Below are 16,015 nucleotides of genomic sequence, written 5' to 3'. Positions count from 1 at the left end.
GCTTTTTAACTCTAGATTTGAACCGGATGAAGGATTTTAGTCATCGGACGTCTGGATCTTAAGTTATCAGAGAAACAAGCTGAGCTAATGTTAGAAGCAGCTCGGCCCCAAACACGACACCACACAGGTCCTACCAACAACTTGCCTCAACTTCCTGTATTATTTCCATCTTTCTTTGATTTATAGTTTTCTCTTTCTCACCAACCAACAGTCAGCCCTTCCCACAGTCCTGTCCATCCCCCCACTCAGTCCTGAGGACATCACAGCTGCATTAGAGACCAAGCTGCGGACTGACCAGCGGTGTCTGCAGGAGCAGCAGTGGCAGCTGCTGGTCCACGCCTGCCTGTCCTGCCCCTGTCCTCTGTACCTAGAAGCAGCTTACTCTGAGAGCATGCTCTGGACCTCCTACTCCCCCCAGGCAAGCCTCAGCCTTCCACCTAGCCTGGAGGGCCTCTACCTTGGTGTGCTAGCTCGCCTGGAGAGAGAGCTGGGTAGGCAGCTGGTGAGACGGGCTGCGTCTCTGATATCCATCTCACGTTGGGGTGTCACTGAACAGGTGGAGAACGCTACATTTAACCACAAGCTGCACATACACATTATCACTAATCACTTTTGTTTTTAGATTTTTTCCTACAAGCAGTTTAGCATCACCTTAGCGCACACTGGAAATCAACATGCAGATATGGGTAAAGCCTGTGCCAGTGATCACAGGTTGGCCATCCTGGCTTGGACACCCAGCATTGGTTGAATAATGGTTAGATGCTGTCTGGAAGGCATTTCTATTATTGACCTTAAAACTACATTTATCATTATTTACATTATGGAAATCTGGCTCTGGAGGGGTATGTTATGACCTTTTAGGGCTTCCTATAGATTTCTATAATTAATATATAATCACTGAAATAGTTATAGTCAGAGTTGGATTACACTGAATGGGGCAATATGTGCAACATTTCTACCCCCTTTAATATATTCGGTGTGCCACAAGGTTCAGTTTTTGGTACCATGCTGTGACCAAGACCTGCTGCATGCTTCCCCTTGGCCACATTCTAACTGTATGCTGATGAAACAAAGCTATGCCTCTCTTTTAGTTGTAACCACTCCATAAAGCTAGACACAATTCAAAACGGACTGATCTGATAAAAGAATGGATGACTTAAAGTTTTCTACAACTTAATTGCAAGGAAATAGATTATTATTACCCCTGACTGCGCCAGGTGACCAATCAGATCAACAAACCATATAACTCAATCAAACTCTTACTAAAGCACAGTTTGTTGTTTTACATTTCTGTTTTCTGTATGGATTCAACCAAACGAGAACCAATGTGTTAATTATTGAGCTTTAGAGGTGTTGCCAGGTATATTTTTAAACTTAGGACAGATCCAGGTTAGCTGGCATATGTAGCTGGCCCCTACTTCCAGTGTTTGTGCTAAGGTAAGCTAACAATGTCCTAGCTTCAAACCCTACAGTCATGAGGCAATATAGTTCCCAAAACCTGGATTATTTAAGTAGCAGTATCCAGCTACAAGGATCCAGGCTCAATTTGAAATTCTGATTCAGTTTATGTTTATGTCCATCTTCAGGAGTTACTGGACCTACTGGCCCGAGATGGGAAGGTGCTCCAGGAAGTGACCTCATGTCACTCCTCTTCCAGCAAACCAAGGGTGCCTTATGTCTTGTGGGCTCGACTGAGACGTGGCCTCGGCCGTCACCTAACCGAGGTCAGGACAGATCGGACGTGGGTGTACCGTTGGACTCATTCTGAGCTGAGCCATGTGTGCATGAACCACTATTTAAAAACAGTTGATTCTCGCATGGCTTTACATGCAGACTATGCTGCCTATTACCAAGACAAGTCGCAACACACACACATATTCCAGCCACTGGCATGGACATTAAATGAGGGAGAGGATGGTGAAGGTATGACTAAAAGTTATAAATTCAATTTGAGGAAGCTTCATGGGTTGCCCTACCACCTGGTCCACTCAGGCCAAATCCTGCCTTTCCTGTCTGAATGCATTTTCAACTATGAGTTCCTGCTGCATAAGGCCTGGGGTCTGTCTGTCCTGGACATCAAGGAGGACTTGAACAAGGCTGTGCTGCCAGACAAGTAGGTCCTATCAGAGGACAGACAGAAGGCTGTCTTTTTGTCTTAAACTGTACATAACATTGATGATACAGTATATAGCAAGATACACATTGTTCACAAGAATAAAAACTTGTTGTTGCCCGACCATGTGAAAAGGCTAAATGTATAAAGCTACCTGTTCTGTATGGCGATTCATGATGCAGAATACAGAATTTTGTCTTTTGCATCTTTGTTGCGTCAAAGCACTGAATCATACACATGAGGAAAGAGGCGTATGTATTCAGACTTATTTGTTGCAGTATATCCCTCTGTTATTTTATCTGTATAAATACGTACTTTCTCTCCCCCTAGGGTGCTGGTGGATGTCGAGGTGCTGTCGGGTGCTCTTGAAATGTCTAGAGCGGTGCTGCTGCAGGACCCCTGTCAGTTGGCTTCCCAGCTTATGGGTCGACTGGGAAAAATTATTATTGAGGACCGCCCCGTTGCTAAAGGTATAATTTGTCGGAATCTTGTGAGTGTCACTATTTATTGACAGTATATGTCATATGTATATCAGGTGAAAGAGGTGGAGTTGTATACATTTGAATGAGGATTCTAGACCACTAAAATTTTTCATTTGTAAAAAAAAAAAAAAAAAAAGATAATATGGGGTGCCCTGATAGGTCAGCTGGCACCACATGGACCATTTGCTGCATGTCATCCCCTCTCTCTCTCTTCCCCTTTCCTGTCTATCTTCAGCTGTCACTATCCTATAAAAGCAAAAAGCCCCAAAACAATATATTAAAAAAAATAATAATATAACATTATTTATTTAGTCATTTATAAAACAAGTTTCCAAATTTATCAGAATTTGTAGGCATTTTGAAAAGGCCAGTTTTAAACTTCTGTAATAGAGTCATGGATGTGCTCAAATGCATGGATGGTAATGTTAAAATCAAAGGAGAAGTAGACCTGGTAGGCATCTGCATAGAACTGTACACTGAGTGACCTGAGGAAACATGTAGATGGAGAATAGTATAGGCCCAAGGACTGACCCTTGAGGTACTTCAAAGGGTTGAGGAGGTCCTTTCAGAGAGATTAAAAAAACACTTTGGTCAGCTTTGGAAAATAGTCAGAAGTAATGATGGTTGTATTATATGTAAATATAAATATATATTAAAATGTGCTTATATTTATAATCACTAGTATGAGGTGTTTGTCTGTAAAATATGCAATGAAACCTGCATTGGCTGCCTTAAAGATTGACTAATCCAACACATTTATATTTTCAAAGGCGGGTCATACCAATATGCTAATTGTGCCAGGGGAACAATAAATTAATGTATTTTTGCGGGACATTAGGATTAATTAAGATTGTATTGTGCTACATTACATGTGTCTGACCCAGGTGACCCGCTGAAGTTCAGCTACCTCCATGCTCTACTGGCTCAGTGTACACAGTCCTCCCTGCCAGTGTTGCTGCCCTCCTCAACCTGTTTGCTGCCCCCAGGAGGCCTTCAACACATCCTCTTAGCAGGTAACATACCACACATATACCGCCTTGCTTTACAGAGTTGTCATCATGATTGTCTTTACTGTCATTTTTAGCATGTTCCCACTCTCAACTTGTCAAATACTACTTCTTGGTCAGTAGCCCTTCACTTCAAAATGTGAGGCTGTAGGTTTCCCTCTTGCATCATTTCTGGATGTGCAGGGGTCCGTGGTCAAGTTAGCAAGAATAAATATGCAACATCTGCAACTTCCAGTCAAGTTAGTAATTATAAATATATGGCATCCGGTTGGACTTAAATAAAAGAAAGAAATAAAGCTTGTGTGGTTAACGTAAAACAGTCCCAGTTTGGTTAGGTATAGGCACAAAAACTACTTCCTTAGTTTTTGGAAAAGATTATAAGTTAAAGCCAACCAAAGGCCAAAAAAATAACTTTAAAAGAAACAAGAAGAATTAGACTTTTGGTTTCACACAGGACACGAACTGCAGTCTAATTGGTTAAAGTTTTGCTTGTTTGGACCATCTATCCACCCCACCACCTCTATATGCAGACTCTCTTGCTCTTTATACTACATCACCTGACTTTAACAGCGGGTGCATCCAGAAATAACGCTAGAGGGATACCTACAGTGTCCAATTTTGAAGGGAGGGCCACTGACCAAGCTGGTCTATTTGGGACCGGTTTGGTAATGTTCCTTTGTTCTGTACACACAATCTATTGCATGTCTGTCCTGGAAGAGGGATCCCTTCTCTGTTCTTCCTGAAGTTTCTTGCTTTTTCCTAGTTAAAGAGGTTTTTGCAGGAGTTTGTCCTACTTATTTGTCATACTGTGCCATACCTGTACAGATTATAAAGCCTCTTGAAGCAAATTTGTGATTGCTGATATTGGCCAATATAAATGAAATGGACTTGACTTGATCAATACACACAGCACTTAAAGTACGTGCTAGTCCACTCCACACCTACTACTACCAAAGTACTACATTATGTTGCTACATTATTTATGTGAATATTAGTCTAAGCTGCTTGCTATAACTAACTGTATAATGAATTGACTGAAAGATGGTGTGTTTACTAACCAGGTCACTTGACCAGTGTGATTGCCCTGGGAGGGGGGCAGAGAGGACCCTTGGGTGTCACCAGTGAATCTGATGGAAGGTTGAGGTTTTGGGATCTGGAGCAGAGGCGAATTATCAGGAGCCTGGATGCGGTGGAGGGAGTGGTGGCAGATTCCATCACACTCGGTCTGGATGATAAAATGCTTATAGTCTGCATGGGACAAAGACTGCAGGTTGGACAACCACATTGTAAAAACAACTTGCTAGCTTTTAGTATCTGTTCTGGCAGCTACAGTATCCAAACACATTCTTATATTCTTACATAATTAATATGATTTGGATATGAAGCACTGTGGGAAAGGAAAAAAATAAAACACCAAGAGTTATATATGTTGCTGTGTTTCAGGTGAGAGAGGTTGAATCCGGGCGAGTTGTGTATTCAGAAAGTGATTCAGTGGACCGTCCCATAGTCACCACGACTTGTGAAGGACAGCTGCTGGTGGTCTTCTATGATGGGAGTCATCTAGTGAAGGTAACAACAGCTAGATGCTACCTGCTCAGCAGCAAACAGCAGACAGACACAGTTAGAGACAAGCTGATAAACACAGTGGAGCATTTAGCTGCTAAAGACCCAGCTATTTCTCTCAGGAGTTATTGAGGACCAAAAGAGAGCTAAAAGAATGTGAATATTGGAATACTAATGTTGCTCTGTTCCTGCTGGATGTGTGAATAGGGACAATAGACTATTGCTTAACCCTTAACTACAATAACATTGTGTTCTGCTGCCACTAAGTGTAAAAGAGTGTCCATAGTGATTGTTAGGAACTTTGGAAAGAGAGCCTTGTATTAAAGTTTATAAAAGGTTCATATAGGTCGTGTCGCTGGTGTGTTTGTTAGGTTTTTGACCTGGCCGCCTCCTGCTCTCTGCTGCACTGTGTGAACATTTCCATGGAGCGTGAGGCAATCCACAGAAACCACTCTGTTCTGCTGTCCAACAACTCCATCAGAGACTACGTCCTCTTTGCCTACAGGTCAGACAGCATCAGGTTAGACCAGGCCATAGCCTTGTCTTGTGGCATATGTTTGGCATATTGTGATGATCTCCAAAACTCAACAACTCACACCAAAACAATCTAGATGGATGAATAGCACTTCAGGTAAGAGGAAATATGTATCTTGGTGGCGGATTGCCCCTTTAAAGGGTTAAACAGCAGCCCAGTAGGTCACTATGACTATCAAATGATGGTGACCTCAGCAGCATCACATTCACAATGCAGGAGTCACAAGTGTCACTGCGATTGACCATGGTCTTAAATAATATCACATATCCCTTTGTAAACAAGCTGTGAAATCAGGCCTCCATAGTACCCACACTAATTTCACCACTGGCTTTGAAAACAGTTCTGAATTATTAAGACAGGCCACTACTCATGTGCCTCACCAGTGTAACATAGCACTGCAGTGATGCCTTCACGCCACAGTTCCTGTCACATAGATGGGTGACTCTGAATCTGATGACCAGGGGATAACAGCAAGATCATAAAAGAGTTTCTCATTCTGTTACCGTCTAATTAAAACAGCATGGATGCTTTCAGAGTAATTAGCACAGAAGCCATACCTTGACACCTGACAGGAGGAGGTATCAGATACACAAGGTTGTTAGAAATACAAGACGACGGGGACGGAGCATCGGCTCATTTACACTTGGCTCACTTCAGTGTTAAAGCCTTAATCTTGAAAGGTAACGGAAAAAGGAAGTGCTTCGTAGTAAATAACCTACAATGTTCCAATGATTTTTTTTTTTACAGAAATCTCCTTCCTGAGGTTATTTACTGGAAAATTATGATTTTCAATCTGGATCTCACTAACTTTGTTGATGTGGATCAAGTAGGATCTGGCAAAACAGTGTATATTGGGACAAGCAGCAAAAGCCTAAGTGGCAGTAGCCCCTGCATTAGCCACTGTAGCTAACTGCAGCTACTTCTCAGGCAACTAGCTTTTTTCCATCCGTATACTAATTCTAGCCATATTTTGTGTTCCATTTAAACTAGGAAAACAACATAAATAAAATATAAAGCACAATTTGTGATCCAAATGGCAGCAAATGACATTACTGAGTCAGTTCACTGACTTAACAACTCCTCTCTACATCATAACTTTTACCATTAACCTGTAATTGCTAGGGGTGGTAGCACTGGTGCACCAACATGTTAATGTTAAATAAGCGATGGCCACGATTAAAAATGTGTGCATCAGATAGATCTTTTCTAACACTTTTGCATCAGTAAAATCTGATTTATTTATATTTGCTATGCTTAAGAAGAACCAAAGAGGGGGCTCTCTGACTGCTCACCTGATAGAGCTGGCACCCCATGTACTAAGGCTGAGTCCTTGCTGCAGTGGTTCAATTCCAGCCTTTGGCCCTTTGTTGCATACCATCCCCTCTCTCACTCTCCTTCTTTGCTGGCTGCAAAACTTGGGAAACAGCCCTATCTAGAGCCAGTGTTAGGTTTGTCCCTTGTGAGCTGCTGTAGAAACATTGTGGTTCAACATGGCATGGAAAACACAGCCATTCTTACTTTCAGGTAATTATACACCAATGAAAACATACCCATACATATTATATTCCATTCCGAGTTATCTCAGGACACTTTTCATGGATGTATGTATGTGTATTGTCCCATGTTACAACATATAACACAAATAGAGAGTTGCTCACAGTTGATAAAAAGTGAAAAAATATACAGGGTCTGCAAGTCTCCAGTAACATCTCAGAACACCACAAAATAAATAATAAATTGTGTAATAAATCATTCTACGTGCTAAAATGCTGCACTGTCAATTGGTAGTGTATGGCTAGTATATGATTTGGAATAGGGACATTTGATACTTGTTCTTTTCTGTTTTGGAGGTCTGGTGATGAGGCAGCAGTATTCAGTGCCAGAGGGGGAGCTGTGCTGTCTGTCCTGTCTGCTCAGCATGCTGCTGCCTCTATACAAGCTGTGGAGATGACTGAAGACTACCTTCTGCTCTTCTGCAGGTACACTAATGCCAGAGACAGACTGAAAATACAGGGGCAATTTCTGTATATGTCATAACATGCAGCAGCTCTGTGTGAATTTGTTTGTGTCTGCATTGGGTCTTAGAAATAAAATAGATATATAATAGAAAAAGTTAAATTAGGGAGTGGATGGGGTGCAAGGAATTGAATGGCTTGCAGCTCTAACAAAAACATTTACCTACGTAACTTTTATAAATATAACTTTTTGTCATATTTGTTAAAACTTTTACTATATACTGACAGTAGAACATGAGACAGATAATCCATGAAACAATCAGGTTCCTTTCGCTTCTCTTTCTTTTTTCTTAGTGCTCCTTATGGGATTTGACTGGTGAGACTTAACTATCACTAATCAGTTCTGGGGTCTCATTTATAACCGTTGCGTACGCACAAAACAGGGCTGAAATGTGGGCATACGTGACTTCCACGCCAAGGGTTGTGATCTATTAAAACTTGACGGTGAGAATGTGCGCAGCCCTAAGCAAACTCTGACCCATGCGTACGCATTGGTTTGAGGAAAAGGAGAATTGGCGACACAGACGTGTGGTGGTGAAACTGAAGTCAGACTGGAAGAAAGTAGAGTGAGAATAACGATATGTTTTATCATCGCCTTCATAAGTTTAATTTCAACCCGTATCATGCGTTTTAAATCTATGTAATCAGAATGATTTTTAAAAAGTCAACTGCGTTATTTTCAGTTATTACTCCAGAAAACATCTCCTTAGAATCGAAATGAAAATTCAAAATCAAAATTTCTCTATATTTAATTCCCGTTTCACTCCATACTGTCCCACTCCCGGAGCGCAGGAGGAGTTAGAGGACGGCGCCGATGCATGGAATAAAGCATCTGTCCACATGTGTCCATTTAACATCCACCTGTAGATTAACGATCTTCACTATACGATCAGTAACATTTGAGCAATAAAATTATAACATGTGCTGTGCGTTGAGGAAATAAAGAATATGTACCTTTATTGTTCAGACCATTCTTTTTTAATTCTGGGACTGTGGCACCCGTGCCACTGACAGAGTTCACTGCTCAGCAACATGTTGCCACTCACATCTGCTTTTTCCTTGTTAGTGATCCCAGTCCCGTGACCGCCGAACAAAACTACTTTTCGGCTCGCACTACACACCTCCCCACTTCATTCACGAGCTCCGTGAAATTCACTTTCTTGCTTTTCGTTCAGTCTTCCTGCCCATTGTTTCGACAGAACATAATACTTGCCTCTGAGTCTGTTTTTATATCACGACGCATCTCATGCAGGTCGTTTGCATTGACCATTTATGGTTAAAAAGGGGCGTGTACAGGGCGGAACGTGAAGCCTGATTCAGCTGCGCAATTTGTAGGCACCTGTGATTTATTAAAGCAAACATTGCTTACAGGTGTGCGAACGCAGGGTTTTATAAGTTCTGAATATTTTTCGCCGCAACGCAACCATTGGCTTTTGGGGGCGTCAACGTCACTTTACTAACGTTTCCACGCACAGTTTTATAAATGAGACCCCTGATTGGTTGTTTTTGTTCAGGCTCAGTGGATTCTTATTTAACATCCATACTGGCAAGAAAGTACAAAGGATTTGAAGGAAAATCAGTATTGGTTTCATGTCGGTTTGGTTTTGGAGTTGTTACAGATGATCAATACACATTGTTCCCAGAAACTCATTTAAAAGTGAATTTGAAAAATTCAGCTTTGTACAAGTAATGTTAACTTCATTATATACATTTTATGACCTCAAATTCCAATTACTGGATTTTGGACGCTTTAACATTAAACTTGAGTCAGCAGTTTCAAGACATCAGATGGAGATTTTGTCCCTCAATCTGTCAAATTAAATTAAAGAGAGAAAAGAAAATAAGACTTATTATCTATGAGGTGCCATTTTCTTGACATTTTCAGTCTGACTCACTTGACTGAAGTCCAGGGCTATTACACTGTTTACAAGTGGATGTGTGTCTATAGAGGATGTGTTTCCTGGCATGGAAATTTGTGACTTGATGTCTACAGGATTTTGTTCTGGTTTGTCTTCTCCTTGTTCCCTACCTTTGTGGAGCGTCAGGATTGGGCAGGTAGCCAATAGAGGCCAGGACTGATTGAATTGTAGAACTGCTGAAAACCGGCAGGAGACAGTAAACAAATGGACCTGTAAACGTCTGAAAGAGACACAGACAAACAGAATACATTTCATTTATTACTAAATTAAAAAAAATTATTAAGGATCTCTTAACTTTGGTCTTTAAAGAAGTGTGACGATATTTATGGGGTAGGAAGGAATAGGTGGGGTAGGTAGGCTCTGTCAGAAATTTGGATTTTACATTTTCATATTCTGATCTCCTGTCTCATTACCCACTGCCAACTGTGTCATAGTGTCAGTGTCTCAGTGTTAATTCTTTCAGGTGTTTCCTGTCTTCCCCATCCTGTACAGAAACAGGAAGTAGAACAACTGATACTATCTGAAACCATTACAGGGCTTTCATTCCAAAATAACGTAACTATGTGCAAAAGGGGACTTTTCTGTCAAGTCTTAATTTCTCTTTGACCAACAATTTGGTCTATGATAATAAAAGCTCTAACTATAAGGCCTAAATATCCTTGACTTGTACACCAGTAGTAGTGTCTAAATCTACCGGTAAACACCATACTGCTGTTAACATTACAGAGTACATCTGGGTTCCTCAGCAGAAATGCCTTAACATTTTGGACAGTCATATAATTATTTCCATGTGTATATATCCAAAACCTAATGATTACTGATTAGGACTCTGTATTGGCAAGAGTCTGGCGATATGATACGTATCACAATAAAGTGGTTACAATTCAATATATTACAAGGAAAATTTCAGATGAATATTGGAAAACAGCTTGCACTAATGCTCATACTAAATCTTTAAATACATGCCGTGAACTTATACAGTATAAATGCTAAATGCGGACTTATGAGACAACGATGGAACTAAATAGATATAATAAAAACATACCAGATATATGCACAAAATTTACGGAAACTAGAGGAACATTGTTTGCAATTAATATATTCAAGTCAATTATGAATAGATTGCCATTTGTTAAAACTATTCTAGTTTTGAGTTGTTTTTTCCCTTTTTTGAGTAAATGTAACAATCTTATGTTGTGTTGATTATATGAATGTAAAAGGCTGTATTTCAAGGTGTTAAAAATTTTAACAAAAATATTGTGTAAAACAACAATATGCATAAAATCTGAGCAAAATGTTCCTGTAACGTCCAACATCATAGATTTCAGTTTATATTCACAACACTGATATCTAGTAGTTTGGGCTTAAAAAAAAAATCGATACAGTGTGGTTAAGAGTCACTACAATATCTCAAAATTTCACAATCACAATATTTTTCTTTATTTTCTTACACCCCTAATACTGATTATGATTAAATTAACAGGCTCTTGTCCTCTAATACTACCCTTAGGTAAACTTTTCAACCTGAGTGAACCTTAGTTATGTATGGAATAGAATGTTTTATAATGGAACCCTTGTGGTAAAACTTTCACCTTTGACACAATTTATGGGATAATGCAACAGGGTGTTAATAATAATAATAATAATAATGCTGAACACATTTATTTGGAAATACTCACCTTTAAAGCAGAAGATAAGCTGACATGCTCAACATGATAAGGACCTTGCTTTACCTCCTGGTCTTGAGTTCTTGAGGAGGGTGTGTCTTCATTTTATTTGAATAACTTTATTATTTAATCTGATGCTCTGCCTATATACGGTGTATATTCCTCATTAAAGGTTGAGTGTGTAACATTTAGGAGGATCTTTTGTCAGAAATGGAATATAATATTCATAGCTATGTTTTCATTAGAGTATAATCACTTGAAAATAAGAATCACAGTGCCTTTGTTACCTTCTGCGGAGGCCACCATCTTGAACCACCATGTTTCTACAGTAGCCCAGAATGGACAAACCAAACACTGGCTCTAGATAGGCTCAAGTTTCATGGCCACTGTAGTTTTTTTTCTACATGCTTGAAGGGCTTGAGTTTTAATTTAGGATTTAGCAGTCCTCTGTGGGGCCACCCTCAGGAGAAATGTGTTTGGTATTGTTGTATCTAATGGGAGCCTGTGGGGCAATCAGCTGTTTTGTGTTAACTGTCACATTTTGAAAGGAAGCTTTCTTGTAATGCAGTTTAGGGTTAGGGTTAGGTTACTAGCCTATATATAATGTAAAAATAACATAACACACATAATCCACATCAAAATGTCTCCCCCAATATACTGATAGAAACAAATGTTATGCTATGACATGCAACCGAGCAGCGCTGTCTGCAATAAACATTAGCAAATGTAATTATACATTGGTCTTAAATTAAACATCGCACTTCTGAACGCACCCCTAAATGCAATGTTTTTTTCCCACCAACATTTATTTCTGAATACAGGTGGGAAAAAACGCATTAAGCAAATTTACACTGAAAATTGTTTTTAAAAAATACTAAAAGAATTAGGTGTATGTTGTGGTGAGGGTTGTAAGAATGTTGTTTTAACTTACAAAATTCAGTTAGTTTTACCTAAATTTCTAAGTAAAAAGTTATCTGGTTTTACAGTGTACTAATATGTATGCTTATAAGGGACTATTTATTGTTAAACACTGTATGTGTACCTTTAATATAAAGTGTTATCTGAGCAAATACTGACTCCTGTTGGCCTCCACATATTGCAAACGGAAGGGAATGGATTTTTAAATTTAGAAGACTTTTTAAAAACTTTTTTGAGGGGTAGTACACGCCCCCAGACCAAACATAGACTCCATGGCTACAACCTTGGCTTAATCCCAGAACCATGACAGTTTTACTGCAGCATTTGACACTTACAATAAAGAAATAAATGTCCTTCAGTATTGTGACAGTACTACAGAATTGCACAACAGAAATGAATACAGAGAATACTAAACTCTGACCCAGTGCAGCACACATCCTTTGAATTCCAGACAAGAGGTAATTAAGTTACCTGGTTACCTGAAAGGTACCTGGAAGTGGCTGGCAGAAAGAAAGAAAGAAAGAAAAAGAAAGAAAGAAATACCTTCAGTGTCCTGATTTCCTTTCTCCAGGGCTGAAGGAACAGATTGACGCAGAGGGTTTCCAGCAGCTCTGTGGCTTTGATGAAAGCAGACAGCAGGTTCCTGCAGTCTGAGCTCAGGGCTCCACAGCCCTCGCTCACAGCCTGGTAGAATGGGAACAGTGTGAAAGCTCCTCGGAGTTCTGGTTCCCTCAGCAGATACCGAGCCGCCTTCCTCAGCAGCCCGGCATCGCGGCACGGCTGGACCTCGGTACACAGGTGGAGGTACCAGCTCACATAGTCCTCATACAGCTCCTGGCGGGAAACGTCCACCTGTTCCTCGGCTCTGATACCGTCCTTCATGACCGACACACCGACCGACACACTGCCAGCCTGTCAAACTAATAATGAGGAAGTACAGCTGTCAAACTAGTTGAGGGAGGAAGTGAAAGTGAGAGCATGCTCTGTTACAGCTTGTTCCATATTGAACGCCAACATGGGATGACAAACAACTCAACAACAACTCTAAAAAATAAAAACAATAGTTAACAAAATGTATAAAGTTTTACAGGCTGTATAATTACAATGCCTTATTACAGTATTGCAGTGTAACTGTACAGTGTACTCTTATTTTTTGTAAACACTGTAATTGTAAGAATCTAAGAAAGAAGAAGGTTTAAATTTAATTCACGGCTGTGAATGAATCCAGATTCATTCACTGATAAATGTAGGTAATTATACTCAATAATATATCATTGATATGTAAAATGTAATTCATTTTTATTAGTACTGTTTAAAAAAAAAATAGGAGCTTTCTTTCTGTTCAACTCAACTTTACAACAATCATTTTGTGTTAATTCCTTGTTGTTGTTGTTTTTCCCTCATATAGAAGGGTTAACTACAAAGGATCTCATTCAAACAAACATAGTTTTATTGAGTTTATTTTGTACAACACAAGGTGTACTGAAATACTTCCAAAATCAACAGTATAAAGTAAACAATAAATGTATTATTTACTATGCATTTGTTTTGGATCTTAAACCAACAACTGTGTGTTTTGTGATGATACTACGAATCATTTATTTAGTAATTATTATTTATATTTTGTGTATGTATGTATTTTGACTGGCTTTGCCCAAATGTTTTTTGTTTTGTTTTTTGTATGCACTCTTATTTGACTTTTGTATGATGTAGGGTTGTTGTTTGTACACATACATAAAAAAAACAAAACAATGGAAAGACGAAAGACCCTGTTTTATTTTGAAAACCGTCACCCGGATGCCATTCATTGTCTTAGCGTGGCGACGTCCTGACCGTTCTGATTGGCTACTTCTCGTTACCTTCATTTGTTTGGGTTGGTTAAATGTATAAAAGAGGAGCGCGATTGGTAAAAATGTCAGATGGTAAGCCAATCAGAGGTCGCGTAGGGCGGGTCATGTCGTTTACGTTCGTAAATTAACTTCCGGGGTCAGTAGTGTGTCTTGTTATCACGCTGCCAGACTCTAAAGACAGTTTATAGTCAGTTTAACGGGAGAGTTGGTAAGGCTGTAAACCCAAAAGAAGAAGAATTGGAGACATTTGGCTATGTGGAGGTGTTTTTGTTAAGGTTAGTTACGACGTGTCACCTTAAAGCTGTCAGTGAACTGTTGAGAGTGTTTGGGTTGACTTCTGTCTGTCCACATTACAACCACCTGGAAATATGTCACTATAAGTTCTCTAACTTACAGTTCGTTATGTATGAAAGGAAATGTTATTGTGCCATGAAGTAAGGAGGTTAAAACTGTGACATTCTGCTAGCTTGCTAATGATTTACCTCATGTTTTACAACAGATATAGTAGCTAACTATTATTATTGATAAATAGTAGTTCTTGGATGTAACTCCAGTTCTATGAGTACGTGCCATCTAACAGACTTCTCTATTGATTAATCCAGGCCTACTGATATTTTTATATTACTCATCTGTTAATAAAAAAAAGATTATAGTTAAATGATTAAAGTTGTGATTATGATGGAAATAACCCTTATCGATGCTTCCTATATGTAAGTGTGTATGTATGTCGCTCACTGCTTTGAGAGGAGAGCTGCAACCATTCATTGATTAGTCGGTCACAAGAAAATTAGTTGGCAACTATTTTGATAATCAATTAATCGTTTCAGTCATTTTACAAGCAAAAATAACAAATATTCACTGGTTCCAGCTTCTTAAATGTGAGGATTTGATTTGCTGCTTTTCTTTGTCATTTATGACAAGAGTCTTTGGTTGCACGATGTGATACAAACATCATACTGCCATTATTTTGACAGACATATGATTTGATTTACATTTCTCTTTTCAGTCTTGTCCTGAAAGTCCTGCTGCCGGCTCAGAGAAGCTCAGAGATGAAGAACAGAAGTGGTGGCTCACTGGACAGTCGGCTCAAACAGAGAGTGGAGCAGGTACAGCCTGAGAAACACACTGAGTTTAGAGCTGCAACTATTAATTGATTAATCAAATAGTTTTAAATTAATCTCTAAATATTTTTATAATCAATAAATTGTTTTTTTTTTCCAGCTTCTCAAATGTGAATATTTTCTGCTTTCTTTAGTCCTCTATGACAGTAAACTTTTTATCAGTCTTTTAACAAGCAAGGTAATAATAGCAATAATAAACTTAATTTTAATTTATTTCAAACAGTAACTGAACAGGACAAGATGATAAATCCTAAATATAAGTCTTAAATAATGGGACAGTATGGTAACTGTCCTACCATCAGAGGACATCATGAGGGAGACTACAGCGGTGATAAATGTAACCCCCTGAGTCTGCTCTTGTTCTCAGATTAATTAATGCTGTTTCCATGTTATTTTTCCTGTTACATTGCCATGTGAACCGAAACTGTCTGAACTTCTGATATCAGTATCAGTCATCTTTTTTTATGCTGAATTCTGTTTTCAGTATCTGGCGTCCAGCAGCTGTCAGTATGTGGACCTTTCAGCCACGGCCCTGGAGCTTCAAAGGCAGTACAGGTAAGTTTATCAGAGCAGTGATTTATTGTGGCTCAAACTGTCAAGAAAAGGTGTTGACTCTGCTTAACCTTGCTTCAAGCTGTCCCTGACTTTTGTAGTCAGTAAAACATCCAATAAATGAACACAGACAAGTCTATTAAAATGTATGGAAGTCTTCTTTTTCTTTTAAGCTTTTCAATTACTCTACCCTCATTATATATAAATGAAGGAGGAGTAATTGAAACACCCCTTAACATGCGTCTGGGTGACAGCTGCAATTTCCCAGCTTGG

At 39.3% G+C, this 16,015-nt stretch overlaps 1 protein-coding gene and 1 long non-coding RNA gene across 2 annotated transcripts in view; one reads left to right on the top strand and one right to left on the bottom strand.

Moving 5' to 3' along the window:
- ing2 (inhibitor of growth family, member 2) overlaps positions 1-16,015 on the bottom strand; it is a 19,057-nt gene that overhangs the window by 1,642 nt on the left and 1,400 nt on the right. The gene's annotated exons all lie outside the window — the stretch shown is intronic.
- LOC118338379 lies at positions 14,129-15,746 on the top strand. The gene is made up of 3 exons (XR_004797244.1): positions 14,129-14,344; positions 15,076-15,175; positions 15,675-15,746. It is a non-coding gene; the product is annotated as an uncharacterized LOC118338379 (long non-coding RNA).

Source organism: Morone saxatilis, unplaced genomic scaffold, assembly GCF_004916995.1.
Source record: "Morone saxatilis isolate NCDOM2014 unplaced genomic scaffold, NCSU_SB_2.0 Contig4, whole genome shotgun sequence".
Taxonomy (NCBI): Eukaryota; Metazoa; Chordata; class Actinopteri; family Moronidae; genus Morone; species Morone saxatilis.
The sequence above is the reverse complement of the archived record's forward strand: the minus strand, read 5'-3'. Positions and strand labels throughout refer to the sequence as shown.